The following is a 22,205-nucleotide window of genomic DNA, read 5'->3' on the forward strand; positions in this document are numbered from 1 at the left end:
TGATTCATTGCTGAATACTGGGTTCCTTTCCATTTTGTCTTCGCTTCGACTGTTCAGAAGGAGTTTTTCCTTGGGATCAACATGCTTAGGTTGTGTTCCTGTTGCATTTATCAACTTCAAGTTATAGGAGAGGGAGGTTAGTTTTGCGGCTCTTTCTGATGTGAGACTGTTTTTTTTTTTAATCCAAAAGTGCTGAAGGAACGCTCTGTTACTGCAGATGTAACTGGTGCGCCCAGAATTTTTACGGCAACTTCTGCCAGTTCACAGGCTCCTGTTAAACCTTGTCATCACAATAAAGGATTTTCAGGATTATTTTCATCTTATTGAGGGTGAGGACCCAGTCCTGCCCACACAAACTGTCTGGACCAAATTTCTTGTTCGTCCCTATGATGAGCCAAGTTTTCTCTAACCTGAATAATATTTAGTCCAGTGTTCTATGCTCTGCCACAAATAAAGATTGTTGCATCAAGCATCTTGACAGGCTTCAGGTAACTACCCTGTACTGCTGGATCGAGATGATCAGCTAGAAGGCGGGTAGAAGACACACCGAATTCCTTCCTCTGTTGTAATTTAAATAAGACTGACTTTCGTTCTGCAGGTTTGTAGTGGAGAGGGCGACAGTTTCTCGAAGAGAACCTCTTCCAACTTATTGAATTTTGGGGCTACTTTGTGAACTTGAGGCTCGTTTATCTCTAAAGTTGTGATCAAATGAACGATTTGGTTCATGAGCTGTATTATTTTCTCATCTCTCACCCAGATAATATCGTCATCCATAACTCTCTTTTTATTTCTAGCTGCAGGTGTGACTGACTTATCACCACACAGCTGTTTAATGCGGTGTATGTTGTATGTGTGTGTGTGTGTGTGTGTGTGTGTGTGTGTGTGTGTGTGAGAGAGAGAGAGAGAGAGAGAGAGAGAGACCGAGCGTGAAGATTAAAACTGATAAAAACAAAAAGGACATCATAAAGGAAATTATAAGCAGCTGTCAGCACCACGTGCTCTTCCTTGGTACAGCAAGATGGAATGATAATAAAAAAAAGCATGCTTTTCTCTTCTTTTCCTTCGTTCTTTGTAATAACGGCAATGAAAGGTTAACGTAGGTTCCAGTGCAAACATTTATTAACTTTTAATATCCGGAATACCGTCCCAACGCGCGCATCAATTGGATTTTGAGCATTTAAAACTGCTGTTAGGTCTCACTAAGAAAGATCGACAAAAAAGTGAAGGCATTCGAGCAATAACCGGAGTAAAAGATATTATAGAACGGGTTAAGACTCTAAAATGGCAGTGGGCAGGACATATTTCACAAACGAAGGATGGAAGATGGACAAAATCTGTTTCAGAGTGGAGTCCCAGAGAAAAATGAAGACCACCAGGGAGACCACCTGATCGCTGGGATAAGGAACTCAGGAAAGTTGTAGGCTTCAACTGGTAGAAGACACAGCGGACAGAGATGCATGGTAAAACCTCTTAAAAATGTATTTAATAACTTAAAGAGGCTACATCTTGTATAGACTGATTTAGCTGAACAATAAATAAATAAATAAATAAAAACTACTTTGGGTAAATTCCCGGACAAATGCCCATTTACAAATGTCCTGCTCACTGGGCATTTGCCCGGCCCACGTTCCTAGTGTACAATTTTCAAAGATTTGGAGATCAGTACGTCCATGTAACAATGCACCCCTCACACCATAATGCCTGGATCACGAAAACGACCATGATACAGTGATCCTGCGTGCATTACGTGCTGCCATCTCCCGCCGTACTGGGGTTGTTGTTGTTGTTGTTGTTGTTGTTGTGGTCTTCAGTCCTAAGACTGGTTTGATGCAGCTCTCCATGCTACTCTATCCTGTGCAAGCTCCTTCATCTCCCAGTACCTACTGCAACCTACATCCCTCTGAATCTGCTTAGTGTATTCATCTCTTGGTCTCCCTCTACGATTTTTACCCTCCACGCTGTCCTCCAATACTAAATTTGTGATCCCTTGATGCCTCAGAACATGTCCTACCAACCGATCCCTTCTTCTAGTCAAGTTGTGCCACAAACTTCTCTTCTCCCCAATCCTATTCAATACCTCCTCATTAGTTACGTGATCTACCCACCTTATCTTCGGCATTCTTCTGTAGCACCACATATCGAAAGCTTCTATTCTCTTCTTGTCCAAACTGGTTATCGTCCATGTTTCACTTCCATACATGGCTACACTCCATACAAATACTTTCAGAAACGACTTCCTGACACTTAAATCTATACTCGATGTTAACAAATTTCTCTTCTTCAGAAACGATTTCCTTGCCATTGCCAGTCTACATTTTATATCCTCTCTACTTCGACCATCATCAGTTATCTTACTCCCTAAATAGCAAAACTCCTTTACTACTTTAAGTGTCTCATTTCCTAATCTAATCCCCTCAGCATCACCCGATTTAATTTGACTACATTCCATTATCCTCGTTTTGCTTTTGTTGATGTTCATCTTATATCCTCCTTTCAAGACACTGTCCATTCCGTTCAACTGCTCTTCCAAGTCCTTTGCTGTCTCTGACAGAATTACAATGTCATCGGCGAACCTCAAAGTTTTTACTTCTTCTCCATGAATTTTAATACGTACTCCGAATTTTTCTTTTGTTTCCTTTACTGCTTGCTCAATATACAGATTGAATAACATCGGGGAGAGGCTACAACCCTGTCTCGCTCCCATCCCAACCACTGCTTCCCTTTCATGCCCTTCGACTCTTATAACTGCCATCTGGTTTCTGTACAAATTGTAAATAGCCTTTCGCTCCCTGTATTTTACCCCTGCCACCTTCAGAATTTGAAAGAGAGTATTCCAGTTAACGTTGTCAAAAGCTTTCTCTAAGTCTACAAATGCTAGAAACGTAGGTTTGCCTTTTCTTAATCTTTCTTCTAAGATAAGTCATAAGGTTAGTATTGCCTCACGTGTTCCAACATTTCTACGGAATCCAAACTGATCTTCCCCGAGATCCGCTTATACCAGTTTTTCCATTCGTCTGTAAAGAATTCGCGTTAGTATTTTGCAGCTGTGACTTATTAAACTGATAGTTCGGTAATTTTCACATCTGTCAACACCTGCTTTCTTTGGGATTGGAGTTACTATATTCTTCTTGAAGTCTGTGGGTATTTCGCCTGTCTCATACATCTTGCTCACCAGATGGTAGAGTTTTGTCATGACTGGTTCTCCCAAGGCCATCAGTAGTTCTAATGGAATGTTGTCTACTCCCGGGGCCTTGTTTCGACTCAGGTCTTTCAGTGCTCTGTCAAACTCTTCACGCAGTATCTTATCTCCCATTTCATCTTCATCTACATCCTCTTCCATTTCCATAATATTGTCCTCAAGTACATCGCCCTTGTATAAACCCTCTATATACTCCTTCCACCTTTCTGCCTTCCCTTCTTTGCTTAGAACTGAGTTGCCATCTGAGCTCTTGATATTCATACAAGTGGTTCTCTTCTCTCAAAAGGTCTCTTTAATTTTCCTGTAGGCAGTATCTATCTTACCCCTAGTGAGACAAGCCTCTACATCCTTACATTTGTCCTCTAGCCATCCCTGCTTAGCCGTTTTGCACTTCCTGTACTGGGGTACCTCTTTGAATAAAAGTGATAGTTCTGCTTGTTTCATTGTTTCATTCTATATCACTCTGTAGTAGTTCTTTCTAAATGGTCCAGTCACATTACTGTGACCGACGTCAAGGTGCAAAACCCACTCACAGACAGCAGGTGGTAGCACTAGCAGTGGAGAGTGTATAAAGTCTATAAAGCGTGTCAGGGGAGACGCGGTAATAAGTACAGTCGTGGGAGTAATACGAGAAAGGAGCGATTTATGCGACGTCTAAAAGGCACAATTGTTGGCTTTCGTGCCAAAGTTGGAAACATTTACGAAACGGCTAAGTTTGTAAACTGTTCGCGTACCGTCGGCCGATGTGGCCGAGCGGTTCTAGGAGCTTCCGTCTGGAACCGCGCGAGTCCTACGGTCGCAGGTTCGAGTCCTGCCTCTGGCATGGATGTGTGTGATGTCCTTAGGTTAGTTAGGTTTAACTAGTTCTAAGTTCTAGGGGACTGATGACCTCAGATGTTAAGTGCCATAGTGCTCAGAGCCATTTGAACGAAACCAACATAAAATGCATACAAATTTAAAATAAACATACCTTATAGAGAAGATATTCCACAGTACCGTTTATCGTCATACGATAAGAAAAAAGCTGTGCGAACAGTGCACAATAGTCGCAAATAAAATACATAAAACGTACATAAAGTCCTTTCATGTTGTTTCCGTGTTGACGTTTGATAGGAAAGTTGTGAGGAAATAAATGGAATACATTGCGTTTTGAGGTGCCACTGGATGGCAGCAGTCTTCTACAACATACGATTATATCTCCGAAATAGAATGCAAAGACTTTCATATTTTTATATCCTTTATAAATATAAAAATCCATAAAACTAAAAGCACTGTTATGGGACAAAAGTCAGAGCCCAGAACTGCAACGAGGCCGCAACCACACAGCAGATGGTGGTCATTCAACTGCGCGAGCGGCTCCCGTGCCGTCGGACTACGAGCGGCGAAGTCAGGCCACAAGCCAAGGACCACGGTCGCAGCCTGCCGCCGCCCCTGCTTGATCAGCACCCCTCAGCAGCAGCAGACTTCAGTGACTGCGTCCCGGTTGTCAGTGTCCTGGGGCCATCCTTCTAGAAGCCACTCCCGCTCGATTGACTTCCACGTCTCCGGCGTTTACGCCAGACCCCAGTGTTTTCCCTGTTCCAGACGGTTTGGAGTGGCCCACAAACGCAGCGGCGGATTCGGCGAGGGGAAACAGCATTTAAACGCTGACCCAGCCGAGTCCGCCGCGTTCGGGCGTGGCAGGGCCACACCCGGTGCCTGCCATGTGTCAGCCGGGAATCCTCGCTGTTAACTCAGCCGCCACCGGACCGCGAAGGAGGGACCTCTGCCTGGCAGCCCAGCCCGGGCAGACAACACCGCGCCATCTGCCCGCCCCAGCTCCTGTCCGTCGGTCCAGACGTCGACTCCGGGCACCGCCATCGAGCGACGCGACCTTCCGCTTTGGAGAAGACCTGGTGGCCGCCCGTGAGGGCAGCGCGGCCGCATCCTGTCCCCTCAGCTCGCCTCGGATACTGGAGACGCCAGCGCAGCGCTCTGTCTCCGGAGCAGAGCGAGCACGCCGCCCGCCGTCGCCAACGGCTGCAGCTACGATGCCAGAATATCACGAGGGAACGCCAGAGAATGGAGCAAAATCAGAAGAATGTCTGAACTGTATGATTTAGTAAAGAACTAATGACTCGTAGTGTCTTTACAAGGGCCCGTCTTTGCTTCTGTCCCAGATCCCTCATCTTCGACAGATAACCCAGCCCACACCCAGAAAGCCTACCTATCTCATCTTAACAGAATAATATGTGTGGTTTTCCAAATGTATAAGTCAAAGAAATTATTACAAATTTTTTTATTCTATCCTATATGAATGGTATGGTCATTGTTACCAGGCACGTAGTTTACGCAACTATTAGCGTTTCAATAATAAGTTCGTGGAGTCTCGTATAATAATGGGTCTTCAATGATTAACCGAGTCATGGCCTAGGTTAAGATACGTGTTACATTATTGTTAATTACCGAATACCAGAAGGACCTCGTCGAGGTCAAGATTTTCGTGGCAGAATAATCCTCGGAATGTCCTATGGAGATAAAATTCTCGGGTAAGTCGGCTCGATAGATGCTGCTCATGCAGCGGCTGCCTTTGTGCATAAGTCTCCGTGCCAATTTTTAATATAAAGTTAGTAAGCGACGTGAACTAGCAGTCTCCAGTGCTAAACACTCACCTGAAGATGGTGGAATGGTTGCCAGCCGAAACATCGTGACAAGAAGTGGTAATTTCCAAGAATGCTTGCCTATCGAAGTCGCTGGGTCCAAACGATACATATCGAACGTGCGATGGGAAATCGATCATGCGACTCCGGTGGCGGGCGTTATGAGAATTTTACGTTGGTCACGACAGCAACGACAAAAGAAGAGCGTTAAAAAATACTTGTAATTGCAAAGGAGACGACTTACGTTACTCGTCGTCGGTTTTGTCGTCATGTGACAGTCCATTACAGTGGTCTGGATGGATAATTTGGAAGAGTCGAACCATGTATTCTTCCTGATACTCGTTCGCTTTCCGCACTGTTATCAGTGAAATTGTAACGGTATTTCAGCATCTAAACTGTTCTTACAAAGTTTTACACACTTCGCACCGTCACAATCTACACAGTCCCTTCTTTCCTCGTCCGGTAGTACTCCATATTTTCGACAAAAAGTCGAACAATTTTCTACGCTGGATAAACATGGAATTAGATTCTTCCATGTGAGAGAATCCGCCGAAGAAACGTCAAGAACACCAGACATCCCAATCACTAACGATATAAATCGTCTGGGTTTCTCTAACAACTCAAATAATTCGCGGAGGTATGTAATTTAGAGCAAGTAAGGGAAGGACGGAAAACAGATAAAAATGACGATCACAAATAATTGATCGCAATGCCCGCCACCGGAGTCGCATGATCGATTTACGATCGCACGTTCGATATGTATCGTTTGGACCCGGCGACTTTGAAAGGCAATCATTCTTGGAAATTACCCAAGAAGTGAACGGCATCCGGCAGCAATGCCGCAACTTCATGGAGTACTCTTTACGCTGGAAAAATTACAAGAAGCACTATTTTCACCAAATTTCAAATGCTTCGAGTTTGTTCTGCAGATTTGCGATGGCCCATATTTAACTTCCTTCCAATGATCTGCTCCGGCCGTAGACTTTCAGCGCCTCCTTCCTCATTTCTGTATCAAGAGCAGACGATTGTACCTCTTTCACTGGAGAATGCTTTATTTGGTTCTATCAGGCAGCCTCTCGTATCTTCCTTGCTTTGGCAACCACTTTTTTTTAGATAAGAGTTCTTTTTACCGGTTCTTCCACTGCTACGTCGTTCCCAGTTTGCATGTTAAGGAAGTCGTCATTCTGTTTTCTACTATTCTTCATCATCTTCGTCTTTACTTTGTGTATCCTTACCCCATTATCAGTGCTAGTACTCTGTTAACTCCTCTGAACAGGGCTTTCTAACATCCGGTCAATCACTTGCGCCTCATTAGGGCTGCTATCTGCTCCGGTTCCACTTTTTCTCCTCTTCTGAAATTTGGTGGATCGAAGTCGAACACAGTAATAACTCAAACACTCGTGGTTCACTCCCAGCCGAACACAGGCACCTCACTGGTCCCCCTTTCGCCGCTCTCCGGTACATCAAAACAAATGCCGAACAGCGATTGCCAAGGCGCGGCCGTGTCCATCGCACGTGATTCCGTCGTCAGATAGCAAATTTTGTAGCAGATGAAAATAATTCAGCTAGCTTCGGTTTCTATGCGCGAACCACAACGCGCCCTGCGAGATGAAACGAGGGAAGGGCCGAGTCGGGACAGGACGCCCCTGGCGAGCGGCAGGCTTTGTATAGGATTGGGGTGGGGTGGCGTCGTCGGGCCGCACCGTAAAACTCGAAGCTACGATTTTTCCACTACATGGAAAGCTGTCTCAGACTCAGTTTTTTGCGGCCAAGGCGCCGTTCTGCCGCCGCTCCGGGCCGTTGGCGAGGGGAGGCTAAAAAGGGCTCTGAGCACTATGGGACTTAACATCTGAGGTCAACAGTCCGCTAGAACTTAGAACTACTTAAACCTAACTAACCTAAGGACATCACACACATCCATACCCCAGGCAGGATTCGAACCTACGACCGTAGCGGTCGCGCGGTTCCAGACTGAAGCGCCTAGAACCGCTCGGCCACTATGGCCGGCGCCGAGGGGAGGCCTCGAGAACGTTTCAGCTTAAAACGTCTCCCAGAAGCCAGCCATTGAGTGAAATTATGTGACGCGGGTGATGATTGCCGCTCACACAATATTTGCTGGGAAGACGGGGGACTGGGGGAAATTTTCTTGCGAGATGATGATTGGGCAGCCACTGTTGCAGAATAGGATAAACTGACGCTATGCTCGATCTGAGAGAAAGGTGATGCGTGTTCTGATTGCTTTAGCCAGCAGTCGTGTTACTCTGTATTATCTGCTACGAAGTATGGAGGTAGTAGTTTTAGCTGCCGGTAGCCTGCACAGGAACACGTTGTTTACCGCTATCGCGCATCATCGCAGTTGCAGCTCCGTCGGTCATCTAAAATGGTTCAAATGGCTCTGAGCACTATGGGACTCAACTGCTGAGGTCATTAGTCCCCTAGAACTTAGAACTAGTTAAACCTAACTAACCTAAGGACATCACAAACATCCATGCCCGCGGCAGGATTCGAACCTGCGACCGTAGCGGTCTTGCGGTTCCAGACTGCAGCGCCTTTAACCGCACGGCCACTTCGGCCGGCTCGGTCATCTACATGGCAACCCATCGAGCAAGGCACACCGTCGACGACAACACCGAGCTGTTGGTGTTGTGGTCTTCAGTCCTGAGACTGGTTTGATGCAGCTCTCCATGCTGCTCTATCCTGTGCAAGCTTCTTCATCTTCCAGTACTTACTGCAACCTACATCCCTCTGAATCTGCTTAGTGTATTCATCTCTTGATCTCCCTCTACGATTTTTACCCTCCACGCTGCCCTCCAAAGCTAAATATGTGATCCCTTGATGCCTCAGAACATATCCTACCAACCGGGCCCTTCTTCTAGTCAAGTTGTGCCACAAACTCCTCTTCTCCCCAATTCTATTCAATACTTCCCCATTAGTTATGTGATCTACCCATCTAATCTTCAGCATTCTTCTGTAGCACCACATTTCGAAAGTGTGGTGTCACCGCCAGACACCACACTTGCTAGGTGGTAGCCTTTACATCGGCCGCGGTCCGGTAGTATACGTCGGACCCGCGTGTCGCCACTATCAGTGATTGCAGACCGAGCGCCGCCACACGGCAGGCCTAGAGAGACTTCCTAGCACTCGCCCCAGTTGTACAACCGACTTTGCCAGCGATGGTTCACTGACAAAATACGCTCATTTACCGAGACGATAGTTAGTATAGCCTTCATGTACGTCATTTGCTACGACCTAGCAAGGCGCCATGTTCAGTTGGTATTGCTATTGTAAATAATGTACAGACAAGAGCTACGTTCAACATTAATGGATTAAAGTTAAGTATTCCACCAGCTACATCCTTTTTTTCTGGTCTACATTCCTTGTCCTGTTCCAGACCTTACGCCAGCCTGCGTCAGCTAAAACGCGTGCCTTTCGGCTTCCTCTCAATTTAGTGGGTTGGTCTCCTGCCAATCCACAACAGAAAGCTTCTATTCTCTTCTTGTCCAAATTATTTATCGTCCATGTTTCACTTCCATACATGGCTACACCCCATACAAATACTTTTAGAAACGACTTCCTGACACTTAAATCTATACTCGACGTTAACAAATTTCTCTTCTTCACAAACGCATTCCTTGCCATTGCCAGTCTACATTTTATATCCTCTCTACTTCGACTATCATTAGTTATTTTGCTCCCCAAATAGCAAAATTCATTTACTACTTTAAGTGTGTCATTTCCTAATCTAATTCCCTCAGCACCACCCGACTTAATTCGACTACATTCCATTATCCTCGTTTTGCTTTTGTTGATGTTCATCTTATATCCTCCTTTCAAGACACTATCCATTCCGTTCAACTGCTCTTCCAAGTCCTTTGCTGTCTCTGACAGAATTACAATGTCATCGGCGAACCTCAAAGTTTTTATTTCATCTCCATGGATTTTAATACCTACTCCATATTTTTCTTTTGTTTCTTTTACTGCTTGCTCAGTATACAGATTGAATAACATCGGGGAGAGGCTACAGCCCTGTCTCACTCCCTTCCCAACCACTGCTTCCCTTTCATGCCCCCCAGAATCTTATAACTGCCATCTTGTTTCTGTACAAATTGTAAATAGCCTTTCGCTCCCTGTAATTTACCCCTGCCACCTCCAGAATTTGAAAGAGAGTGTTCCAGTCAACATTGCAAAAGCTTTCTCTAAGTCTACAAATGCTAGAAACGTACGTTTGCCTTTCGTTAATCCTTCCTCTAAGATAAGTCATGGGGTCAGTATTGCCTCACGTGTTCCAACATTTCTTCGCAATCCAAACTGATCTTTCCCGAAGTCGGCTTCTACCAGTTTTTCCATTCGTTTGTAAAGAATTCGTGTTAGTATTTTGCAGCTGTGACTTATTAAACTGATAGTTGAGTAATTTTAACATCTGTCAACACCTGCTCTCTTTGGGATTTGAATTATTATATTCTTCTTGAAGTCTGCGGGTATTTCGCCTGTCTCATACATCTTGCTCACCAGATGGTAGAGTTGTGTCAGAACTGGCTCTCCCAAGGCCGTCAGTAGTTGTAATGGAATGTTGTCTACTCCCAGGGCCTTGTTTCGGCTTAGGTCTTTCAGTGCTCTGTCAAACTCTTCACGCAGTATTATATCTCCCGTTTCACCTTCATCTACATCCTCTTCCATTTCCATAATACTGTCCTCAAGTACATCGCCCTTGTATAGACCCTCTATATAGTCCTTTCACCTTTCTGCTTTCCCTTCTTTGCTTAGAACTGGGTTTCCATCTTCATATTCATACAAGTGGCTCTCTTTTCTCCAAAGGTCTCTTTAATTTTCCTGTAGGCAGTATCTATCTTACCCGTAGTGAGATGAGCCTCTACATTCTTACAGTTGTCCTCTAGTCATCCCTGCTTAGCCATTTTGCACTTCCTGTCGATCTCATTTTTGAGATGTTTGTATTCCTTTTTGCCTGCTTCATTTACTGCATTTTTATATTTTCTCCTTTCATCAATTAAATTCAATATTTCTTCTGTTACCCAAGGAGTTCTACTAGCCCTCGTCTTTTTACCTACTTGATCCTCTGCTGCCTTCACTACTTCATCCCTAGAGCTACCCATTCTTATTCTACTTTATTTCTTTCCCCCATTCCTGTCAATTGTTCCCTTATGCTCTTCCTGAAACTCTGTACAACCTCTGGTTTACTCAGTTTATCCAGGTCCCATCTCCTTAAATTCTCACCTTTTTGTAGTTTCTTCAGTTTTAATCTACAGTTCATAACACCGGGTATAGATGCAGTTATTGAAGGTAAATATACGCAGCACCGGCGTACTTTGAACAGCCTTGATATTTCCGTCTGGCGCCTCGCTCCATATTTTTAGAGGGAAAGAGATCGCGACATTTGATTAGCAGTTCGCATCTTTCATGATAGTCACTTTACGTAATTTATTCTGATAGGCTATAGATACAAATAGAATTTCCTTCAGTACGTCTGGATAGGGAGGATGCCGGCCATCACAGAAACTATTTTCAAGTTTACTTTGTAGATTTTAACTGTTCCCTTCTTACCACTTACGGAAAACTTTCAACAGCAATGTAATTAATTCGTCTCTGCTGAACTGAATAAATTCAACAATTATTCTGGTACCCACAGCACTTATTTTGTTACGGTGTAAAGTCAAGCGCCAGTCGGCAACGAAAGAGAAGATAAGGCTGTGAGAAGAAGTCAGCCAATGGCAAGGTGATCAACCTCCCTTCCAGGACGACAACGCAACAGCAGCGGCCCCTAGCTGGAGAGGACATAAGTTACGCGCACGACTGGTGGGAACCCACTTTGATAGTAGCGTCAATGTCAGCCACCTCGATAGCAGTTCAGGACAGACTTTTGTCAGTTAGAGATCAGGAGTCACTGCAAAGACTGATGATTTCGTAATTCGCCCTTTGCTTGCGACACATCTGTGTGATTGCCAAAGTTAAGTATTGTATTTTATTAGTTGTAATAAAACTCATTAATATGAGTTGTTTGATTGTTTGTCTAGTGAACCGAGTATGCAGGATTCGTAGACACAACATTTCTGTTCAGAATATCCGCTCCTTGGCTCCCACCAATGATTAATTTTGGAGGGCTATAAAAAAATTAAAGATTTACGAAATCTTATATGAGGAAACTGGTCAAACTCAAGTTAGTTGTACAGCAGGGTGAACATAGTAATGTCAGATAGCATGTTGTGCAATTAAATATGCTCGTCTCTTGGACTAATTTTTTGAGTTTCGAGTCTAAATTGTAATCACTTGCATAGTAAATTGTAACTTTCTTGTGACGACTCGGTGGCCAGTTCATACCTTGGCTCAAGCATCCACTTGTGAGTCTAGGTTGGAAATAAGCTTCACAAAGTGCTCCCAGTAAGAAGCAGAATTTTTACTCCATCTTTTTGCATGTGAGCTGTGTGTGTGATTTTTAGCTGCAATGGCAGTGATTCTTCTTCGTACCGACCAATCACCTCCGTTCTAATTATGCAATGATTCTCTTTCCATGCTCAATTTAAATATAGCTAACCAGTCGTGTTACTTTAAGTTCTGGAGTTCATAAAGCAACAGTTCCTGACTCCCAGTATCTGTTCTATCTCATGTCTTAGCCTACCAGATCCTCTCCACGTACACACAGCAGTTTCTTCCTCCTGACCTGAACTTCATTCGTATTGTAGAATGAAAACTGCTCTTACATTTTCTCAACAGAGTCAACAACGAGGCAATTGACTAGGCGCCAGCCTGATGACTGTGCGTCAAGTGTCCTTAAACACAGAAGTGCCAGATGGCCTCCCACCTCATTCTACTAAATAGGTTTTCTTCTTTGTATTGCTTCATGTCTTGAGGTTGCTATTTGCTCGTCCGCAGCTCGTAGTCTTGCGGTAGCGTTCTCGCTTCCCTCACTCGGGGTCCCGGGTTCGATCCCCGGCGGGGTCAGGGATTTTTGGCTCAAATGGCTCTGAGCACTATGGGACTTAACATCTATGGTCATCAGTCCCGTAGAACCACTTAAACCTAACTAACCTAAGGACATCATACAACACCCAGCCATCACGAGGCAGAGAAAATCCCTGACCCCGCCGGGAATCGAACCCGGGAACCCGGGTGTGGAAAGCGAGAACGCTACCGCACGACCACGAGATGCGGGCTCAGGGATTTTTCTCTGCCTCGTGATCACTGGGTGTTGTGTATCTTTCATCATCATTGACTCGCAAGTCGCCGAAGTGGCGTCAGCTGAAAAGGACTTGCAATACAGCGGCCGAACTTCCCCGCATGGGGCCTCCCGGCCAACAATGCCATACTATCATCTCATCTCACTGTGTGCTCGCGGTGCCTCTTTTCGGTGCCAGCAGACTGCCCACATTAGAGACATGATACAAAGGTTTTCCGTCATTTAGGACACAAATCAAATGCTGACTCTGAGGAAGAGTTGAACCCACACACAACGTACTGTTCCAAATTTTCTGTCTACTCTCCTCCTTCGATGTTTGTCCTTGGAAAAGGCCTGTGGTCCTTCTTAATGGCCGGACGCTGGCTATCTCCCCTGCTGGACTGGGCTCTGCCCGACTGGCACTCAATACGATTCCCAACTATGTTTAAACAGACCTCCAGAAAAAGAATTTAATATAGAAAACAGTAATCAGATGTGGCAGTCACTCCCATTAACTTTAATCATACTTGTACTTTCGTTTATACCTTAGAGTTAATTTAGATTTGCTGGATTTATTAATTTATTGGAATTTAATTATGGTAAATAGTAGTTTTGAAAAAAAAAATCCGTCACATAACCAAGAGTTAGACCGAATAATGGAGCTCAGAAAATAGCGGCAGCTTTCGGTGGCTGATAAAGGGCTCTTTAGTGCCAGTGTGGATAATGTGGCATCAGACGAATTAGCATTTGATTGAAATTGCGGGCAATAACACATATTATTATTTCATGTGTGGTACATGTGGTATGCAGGAGAGATAGCGCGAACAGGAGCACATGGAGAAGTAAGTTAATCCATCGAAAAGCTGTTTGAAAATAACGTAAGTGGTATCTAACTTTTGACCATAGAAGGGCTTGATGAAATACGATAGTAGTGCAAGACATCGTGCTGGCAACAGCTCTGGTGTGATTGCACGTCAGCCCCTTTGCCAAAAAGCTGACTGTTATTACTTTGACCTTCAACTTTGGTAGGTTGTTTTATTTTAGGGGGCAAGGGCCATAAAATATTATCTCATAAAATGGCATTAACCCGAACGATGACATAGAAGATACGTTCCAAGCCGTCAGTTATTATTTGCATTAAACTGCATGTTGCCGCAATAAACTTAAAGTGGAATGATGAGAGGTCACGTGTACCAAGTAAAACAGATTTCTCGCATCGAATTATGCGCCAGTATGTGGATTTATAAGAAGTAAATTTTCACCATTTTTTTCATCGAACATACCTTTTTCTTAGTTCACTGGGTTTCTAAATAAGAAATAAGGGTGGGTTATTTCTAGAACTTATTAATTGGAGAATAGTTAATAAGGATTTCTGCCGTAGCTGAATTTAATTTGCGCGGTGAAATAATATAGAAAATCTTATTTGGAAATTTTTCTAAATTTGTAGCATTGTAAGCTTAGGTACACATCATTATATTTGAATGGTTCCCAGAACAAGATTTTAGTTCATAGGGTAGTTTTATATTTCTTATTTGGATGATTTTCTGTAGTGATATGTGGTCAATTCGGTTTGAAATACGTGAAATGCGGTGCACACATTTATACTATAATTTCTGTTTTCCTGTTTCTCTCTGTTGAAATGAAACTGAATCGATGCCTTACAGTGTATTTTGCTTCACATTCAGATGGCACGTTGTATACCTCAGGTACTCTTAATATAAGGTCGTCTTCACTCAGTGTTTTTTTAATTTTCGGCGGAATTCGGCAGTAATGCTATGTTTGCCTAGCGAACGCCCTGCGAAAGCTGCATACGTCGATTCCGGCAGTTAGTTACCTCGTATCGATGAATATGATGAATATCATTCATATTTCATGGCTCAAGTTTCTTTTCAATAGTCACGCAGCCTGAATAACGAGAGAATTTTATACAGCTATATCGCTGGGAAAAATAATCGGTGTCACAATTTTAATTAGTCAACTATGGAACAATACGTTTATGCCAGTGTCCTGTTTATAAATTTAGTAACGATAAATGTAAATAGTAAAAAAAATGGAGGTCACGTGTACCAAGTAACACTGGAAATTTCTTTAAAAAGTAGCCTCTTTAGCAGTAGGAATCGAATTGTTGTACAAAACAGGATGGAGAAAACAGCTGCTGTAAATGATCAGTCTCTAAAATCGTGCTGTTTACTTTCAATAATAGCTTCTAGCAACCATGGCCACTAAATTAAACAAAACGACGAAATTTTTAAAAGATTGATTCGAAGATTAGTTGAAAAATGAGGAAAGATCATTCGTTTAATAACCTGTCGGCTAGATTATTGGGGACGGAACAGTACCTACGTCTGAACATGGATTAGAAAATCGGCCGTGGCCTTTCCATTGGAACCAAACCGGCGTTTGCCTTAATAAAAGCTAACGGAAAATCTATATTTAGATGGCTGGGTGTGGGTTTAAAAGGCATTGTTCCCGAACGAGAGTACATGTATTAACCGCTATCAGACGAAAAAACGTAATGGGGCCAGTAACCTGCTCCTTCCTGAAGAGCATCTTCTTGATTTGCACAAATGACATGTGGAACATGTTATGAAAGTCTTGAGATTTGCGTGTAATTCAGTTTCAGCTTTTCTTAGCTACGAGTTATCATGAAGCGTGTAGACAATTTTGCAACTCGTCACGCTCTGAGTGGGTCTGAGTACGCCAGCTGCGTAGCAGATAAAGCAGCTGATGTCATTCAGCATATCGTTCGCCTGCAGGTTCTACACTTGCCCTCTACTCTCGCTTGTTATTAATTATTTCCAGTCAATTTCGAGAACTATTTCTTCGGAGATTTAGGTTCTAAGCAGTGTGCCACTAACATTGCAACTTAGCGCAATTTGTCTGACAATTGTATCCACCGAAATTTTTATAACTTTTTGAAAGACTACACCGCCATTTGACTGTAGATTATTGTGTTTTTTCTGTACAATCTAGATTTCAGCTTTCACACAATCATCGAGTAAAACGTTCTGACTATTAGCACCATGATGTGAGGGGTAAATGTAAGAAAGTGACAGAGTGGCAAAAAGGGGCAATAGTGTTTGGGCGTGCCCATGGCCATACGATGTGTGATACCGCTGGATTTGATGGTGTTTCGCGGCAGATTGTTCAAAGCAAAGATGTAACACACGTGACCACGAAACACAACGTCAGAACTGTGGCCGAAAAAAGATTCCGGCTGTGAGGGACAGGGGACGGATTACACGGCTTGTGAATCAAAATTGCTTCCAAACCCGACAGGAATTGCTGCAGGCAATGAATGAAGGTCCTTCCAAACCTGTTATCGAGAGAACGTTGAGACGAGAACTGTATGCCATGTACATTTGGAGGCGGTCGCCTCGCAGCATTCCATTTCTCACACAGGCGTGTAAAAACGAAAACAGCAAATTTCATCGCGTTGGAAGAACATCTCGACTGGCCTGCAAAATCACCTGACTTGAACACTACAGAAAATTTGTGGGCCGGCCGCAGTGGCCGAGCGGTTCTAGGAGCTTCAGTCTGGAACCACGCGACCGCTACGGTCGCAGGTTCGAATCCTGCCTCGGGCATGGATGAGAGTGATGTCCTTAGGTTAGTTAGGTTTACGTAGTTCTAAATTCTAGGGGACTGATGACCTCAGATGTTAAGTCCCATAGTGCTCAGAGCCATTTGAACCATTTGAAAATCTGTGGGACGTGTTGGAATAGCGGGGAAAGCACCGATATAAGTATTCCTTCAGTGTCGTGGAACTGAGCGATCAAATCATCAGCCAGTGGCTTAACCTGCATGCGACGAGCCTGCACATAAATTTCAGGGGCGGTATTAAATGATGCTTACAGTGATTTCAGCTGGGGTGACTTATTTTTTGTCCGGGGAGATTACTTTAGACGTGGCTTTATGTGGTTGTTAGAATGTTATCGCACTCACTTGAGCGGTATCTAAAGCCTGGTCTCGGACATGTTTTAGAGTTTGCTTAGTATGTTTTTGAATGCTGAATTACGTATGCGACTGTGGAATATTCTGTTTTTAATATTAGTTGTTAAAAATTGTGCCGACCCACTGTGAAGGCCAATCCCTACATTCAAATCAGAATAGCTTTGAAATGTAACAGTTACCCCCTTATTAATATAATGTGGTTCAAGTTGTTAAATTTTGAATAACTGAAAGTTAAATAATACATGTACTTTTGATAAGCCCCGACATATCATAGATATGCTTGTTGTCATAGATACTTTAATGCTGTCACTAGGAGGAAGTTATTTTATAGTATGGTGTATTGCCTGGATCAGTTTGGGTACTGATATTATGTACCGGATTTAATAGAATTGACAAGATGCTACGTATTATGTTACAAGTATGATACTCGGCTCTACCGATTTCTTGCAATCTATATTTCTTAGTATTGTCTTACAGTGCATTCTTATGCCACAAATCCTATGGGGTAAAGCGGAACGCGCTCTGAGAAGCTAAATAATAAAAATTTTGCGACCAAGACAAGTTTATATAATGCCAATATGGTCGCAGATACCCTCGAAGACTTCTTGCTTCTTGTCTAAAGTGGTGAAATATTATTTTCCGCTCTTGTTTTTTCACAATTTTAAGACTGACGATTTGAGGTCAGTATGGCTCGAGAGAGCTACTGGATATTGACAATTTCTTTACCACATTTTACTTTTGTATTCGACATGAAGAACATGTTTTTGAAATGAGTGAGAAACATGGTGTGGTCCCACTACCAAATAACGTGTGTGGATGAGACTTCGCGTGGTATTCTATTGAGAAGAGTTCGCCAAATACTGCACAGGTTCTTTTGCGTTCGGAAGTTTCTGTTATACTGGAGACGTTAGGTCCAGAAGGCTTTCCGGCATGGTTATTAACGTAATACACTTAAGTATACCAATATCTGGATGTGGCGAGTGACAATACTCACGACAGAAATGAGATGACGAAACTGCGGAGAAAAATTGTAGCGATTTTCATTTTATGGTGTTATCTGAAACATCACTGCCATCTCAAACGCGGAAGTTACTAAAACCCGGATCAGGAGAACCGATTGAGGAGTGTCTGGATACTCGAGAACGTGATATGAGTCTCCCAGTCGGAGTCAGCTGTCAAATGGATATCCAATAAAATAACAGAAGAAATTTTATAATAATAATCTTCAAATATATAGTCTAAGGTACTCATGCGGGGAAAATATCGGAAAGGGACATTCTGCAAAAGAACATATTTTTGTAAGAAACATCGCTGAAACGCGGTACTGAACGTATTACACAACTGAATCGATTGACGATGTGAAGAAAACCGTTGAAGCTTCGTGTCTTGTCAACTCAGACTGGGGCTTAACAAGAGCTTAAGATCAAGAGTCGGGTGCTAATAAGGTCATGTGTGTTCTCTGATAATGAATGAGAAGAGATATGTCACGGAACTAGTTTGCAAAGAAATAGTAAGTATCCAAAAGCTTTTTCTACTCTCTCGAGCGATGCAGATCTCAGATCGTCAATCCCAAAACTACTGTTAAAGATGAAAAGTCTTCAAGAGGTACTTGGAAATAATGAACAGGACGTGTGCATACTTTCATTCGGAAGTTGAACAATAACAGCGAAAGAAATGGTTTGTACAGTTCTGTAAGTAATCAACCAGCTTTCGCTGCGTATGATATAGTAGAACCTTGGGGTGCCTACGTCAGGACTGTAGGACGTGAACTGGAACCCCGTACCTCTCTGATACTACTGTAGTCTCTCTGTCTTCTGAGTAGGTGGAAATATTGGAAGTAACATTGTAAAGCAGAAAATTTAAAAATAATGTCAACACAAAGTATACGTCGGAATGAACAGGTTCTCAAAGAAATAGCTATTTCCATTTCAGCATGTGAAACGTGTGACCCATGTATGATTTTAGGACTTTACTTGATGAGGAAACTAGGCCAATGTTTATGAAGAATAACTCAAGAGCTACTCTTGGAAAAATTGGTACCGTCCAATGACACCGTATCCATTGAACGAAGCAGCTGTCAATCGTCAGGCTACTGCCCAGCTGGTCGATAGTTCAGAAACATATTGAGTCACCTGGGAACTTATGAGTGAGAGATACCCTCTAGAAGCATATGATTAATGTCAAAGATGAGGTAACTGTGTTTCCCACAAGAAAAACTGTTCTCACGTAAGAATAACCGCCCTTATTTGACAAAGTTAACGGTCCCCCTACCGCTTTCCTTTCGCTGATGATATGCGTCTCTTAAGGGACGATAGGCGGTTCCCTTTCGACCCGCTCGTAGAGCTTCACACACAGTGCGCTACCCAACGAGATGGAAAAGCGATGTGGGCCCGGGTCGAATTCGTGCGCAAAACTGACGACCAGCCTGAATGTTTTCTCCAGGCGGTTACCCCACTCTCATTTGGCCAATGGTCCCAAATCTCCGTCTCAGAATACACTACACACACACACACACACACACACACACACACACACACACACACACACAATTAAAATACACAGTTCAGTCACATTAATGTGGCTGATGCATATGTTCGACGTGAACGTGCAATAACCACCCGTAGATGGCAGGTGGCAGCACTAGAAGTGTAGGGTACATAAAGCATGTCGGAGGGACGCGGAAAACAGTGCAGTCCTTGTTGTAATGCAGAAATCGAGAGGTTTATCTGACGTCCAAATGGGCGTCATCATTGGCTTTCGGGCCATGGGTGGAAGCATTTCCGAAACGGCTAAGTTTGTAAATTGTTCGCGTACCGCCTGCCGTGGTTAAAGTATACCGTACATGGGAAATTGGTATTATCAAAAATCTGCGCCGAGGCAGCTTTGGGGCACCATGGCCGGTAGATGACAGGGGTGAACGAGGGCTGCCGAGATGAGTGCGGGAGAATAGACGTGCAGGTCTTGAGCAACTGTCCACCCAGATTAACCAAGGGGCTACCAACAGTGTCTCCTCAACGACCGTTCAGCGAACGTTGCTGCGTATGGATCTCCGCCGTAGGCCCCTGATTAATGCATCTGTGCTGACTGCTGTTCATCGGCGACAAAGGCTGGAATTTGCAGCATGCCAGTGCTGCAACTGGAGTTCCACTGAGTGGTGACAGGTTGCCCTTTCAGACAAACCACGTTTTACGCTCCTTCGGACAGATGACCAGTAACGTGTGCAGCGTGAAATGTCTGAAAACAAACACCCTGTAATAATCGTCGGAAGGGTCCAGACCGGGCGAGGGAGCATTATGGTATGGGGAATGTTTTCGTGCCATTCCCTGAGTGATCTCATTATTACAGAAGGCACAATGGGTCAACACAGGTATGCATCTATCCTTGGGGATCGTGTGCACACCCACATGCAGTCTGTTTTTTCCTCGGCACTATGGCATCTCCCAACGACAATGTTACGTGTCACCCAACTCACAGTTTACCTGCGTGGTACGAAGAGTAACAAGATGAGTTTACCGTATTCCTCTGGCCAGCTAACTCGCCGGATTTAGACTCAATCAAGAATCTCTAGGACCACCTCGATCTGCCTCTTCGCGCCTTGGTACTCAACCGAGAAACCTAGCACGGCACTGGAGTCGGCACGCCCCAAGCCCCTGTCGGTACCTTCCAGACCTTCACTGACGCTTCTCCTGTACTCCTCGGGGCGGTCCGCGCTGCAAATAGTGGTTATTTAGGCTTTTGACAGGCCATCACAATTTACACGATTCGTAAGCAGATGATGCGATCTCCCTCAGTGGAGTCAACTGCCGACTAAGGTGACAGGAAGATAATTCGGTTACAAAGTCAAAACAAAATAACCATTGCCATCTCATAAAGTAAAATGAAAGCTTGTGACCATGAGATAATGTAAAAAACATGAAGAGCACACAGATTCTTTCACTCCATGAAGTCAAAAGCGTAAAAGAGAAACAAGAGGAGAGGGAGAAGGGGGGGGGGTGCAAAGTGCTTTTGGTGGTGATTCATTCCATAGCTATGCGAACGCAGAAAGACTGCAGTTTGACGTACACTCGACGATGAAGGAATTAGAGCTAGAGCTCGTGCTCAATTTGGATGAAAGGCCGTGTCAGCTTCAAGGGAACCATCCCGCAATTTACCTTTACGTTTTGTAGAAAAGTCACGGAATAACTAAATGCGAACTGTCAAACATGTATTTGAACCGACGTCATTCCTAAATGCATGACGTAGGTAGGGGTTTAACGGTGTAGTTGGGAAAGGGTGGCTTCGTAACAACACAGAATTTGTGTTTATGTGTTTGTGTTGTTTTTGGTCTTTCCTCTTTCTTTTCCTTTATGTATCTTTCCGGATACTTCGCTCTCATTTTACGGTTGTGCTTGCCAGATGATACAGCAGTGAAATATGGCAAATGAGCCACATGAAGGGTTCCGAATACAGAAGGGGTATTCAGCTAAAATCATCGCCGGCTGTTTCGAGTCACTAAAGGTCTTGTGGATAATTAATCGGAACGAATTACGGTATTTAACACCCAAATCAATTACGTAAAGCGAGAAGTAGTAAAAAGCGACGAAGAAAGGTTTTTGGCTCGCACGTATCTGCGCGACTGAGCCAAATTATGTCTCGACCCTTGCAAGGCGACCAGATAATTTCTTCACACATGAAAGTTCTACGGAGCTTGATCCGTATAAACGATTTAGGAGACAGTCCTCTTGGATATTTTGCAGATGATGCCTTCTTTTTCCGTCTCGTTAAGTCATCAGATTATCAAAATCAATTGCAAAATTATTTAGATAAGATATCTGTATGGTGCGAAATGTGACAATTGACTGTAAATAGTGAAAAATGTGTATTCAACCAGATGAGTACTAAAAGGTATCAACTAAATTTTTGTTACACGATAAATCGCACAAATCTAAAGGCTGGGAGTTCAACTAAATACTTACCGATTACAGTCATGAATAACTTAAATTGCAACTACCACATAGATAATGTTGTGGAGAAAGCGAACAAAAGATTGCGCTTTATTGTCAGAACAGTTAGGAAAGTAATCGATAGGCCACTTCTGGTTTCACTTGATCTGATACAAGAAAAATGTAGATGGTGCTGTGGGGAAGGCAACCGAGAGATTTGCGTTTTACTAGCAGAGCACTTAGAAGATGCAACAGGTCTACTAAAGAGACTGAGTACGCTATGCTTATCTCCCCTCTTCTGGATTATTGCTGTATGATGTGCG

This window comes from Schistocerca nitens, chromosome 1 (genome assembly GCF_023898315.1).
Source record: "Schistocerca nitens isolate TAMUIC-IGC-003100 chromosome 1, iqSchNite1.1, whole genome shotgun sequence".
NCBI classification, from domain to species: domain Eukaryota; kingdom Metazoa; phylum Arthropoda; class Insecta; order Orthoptera; family Acrididae; genus Schistocerca; species Schistocerca nitens.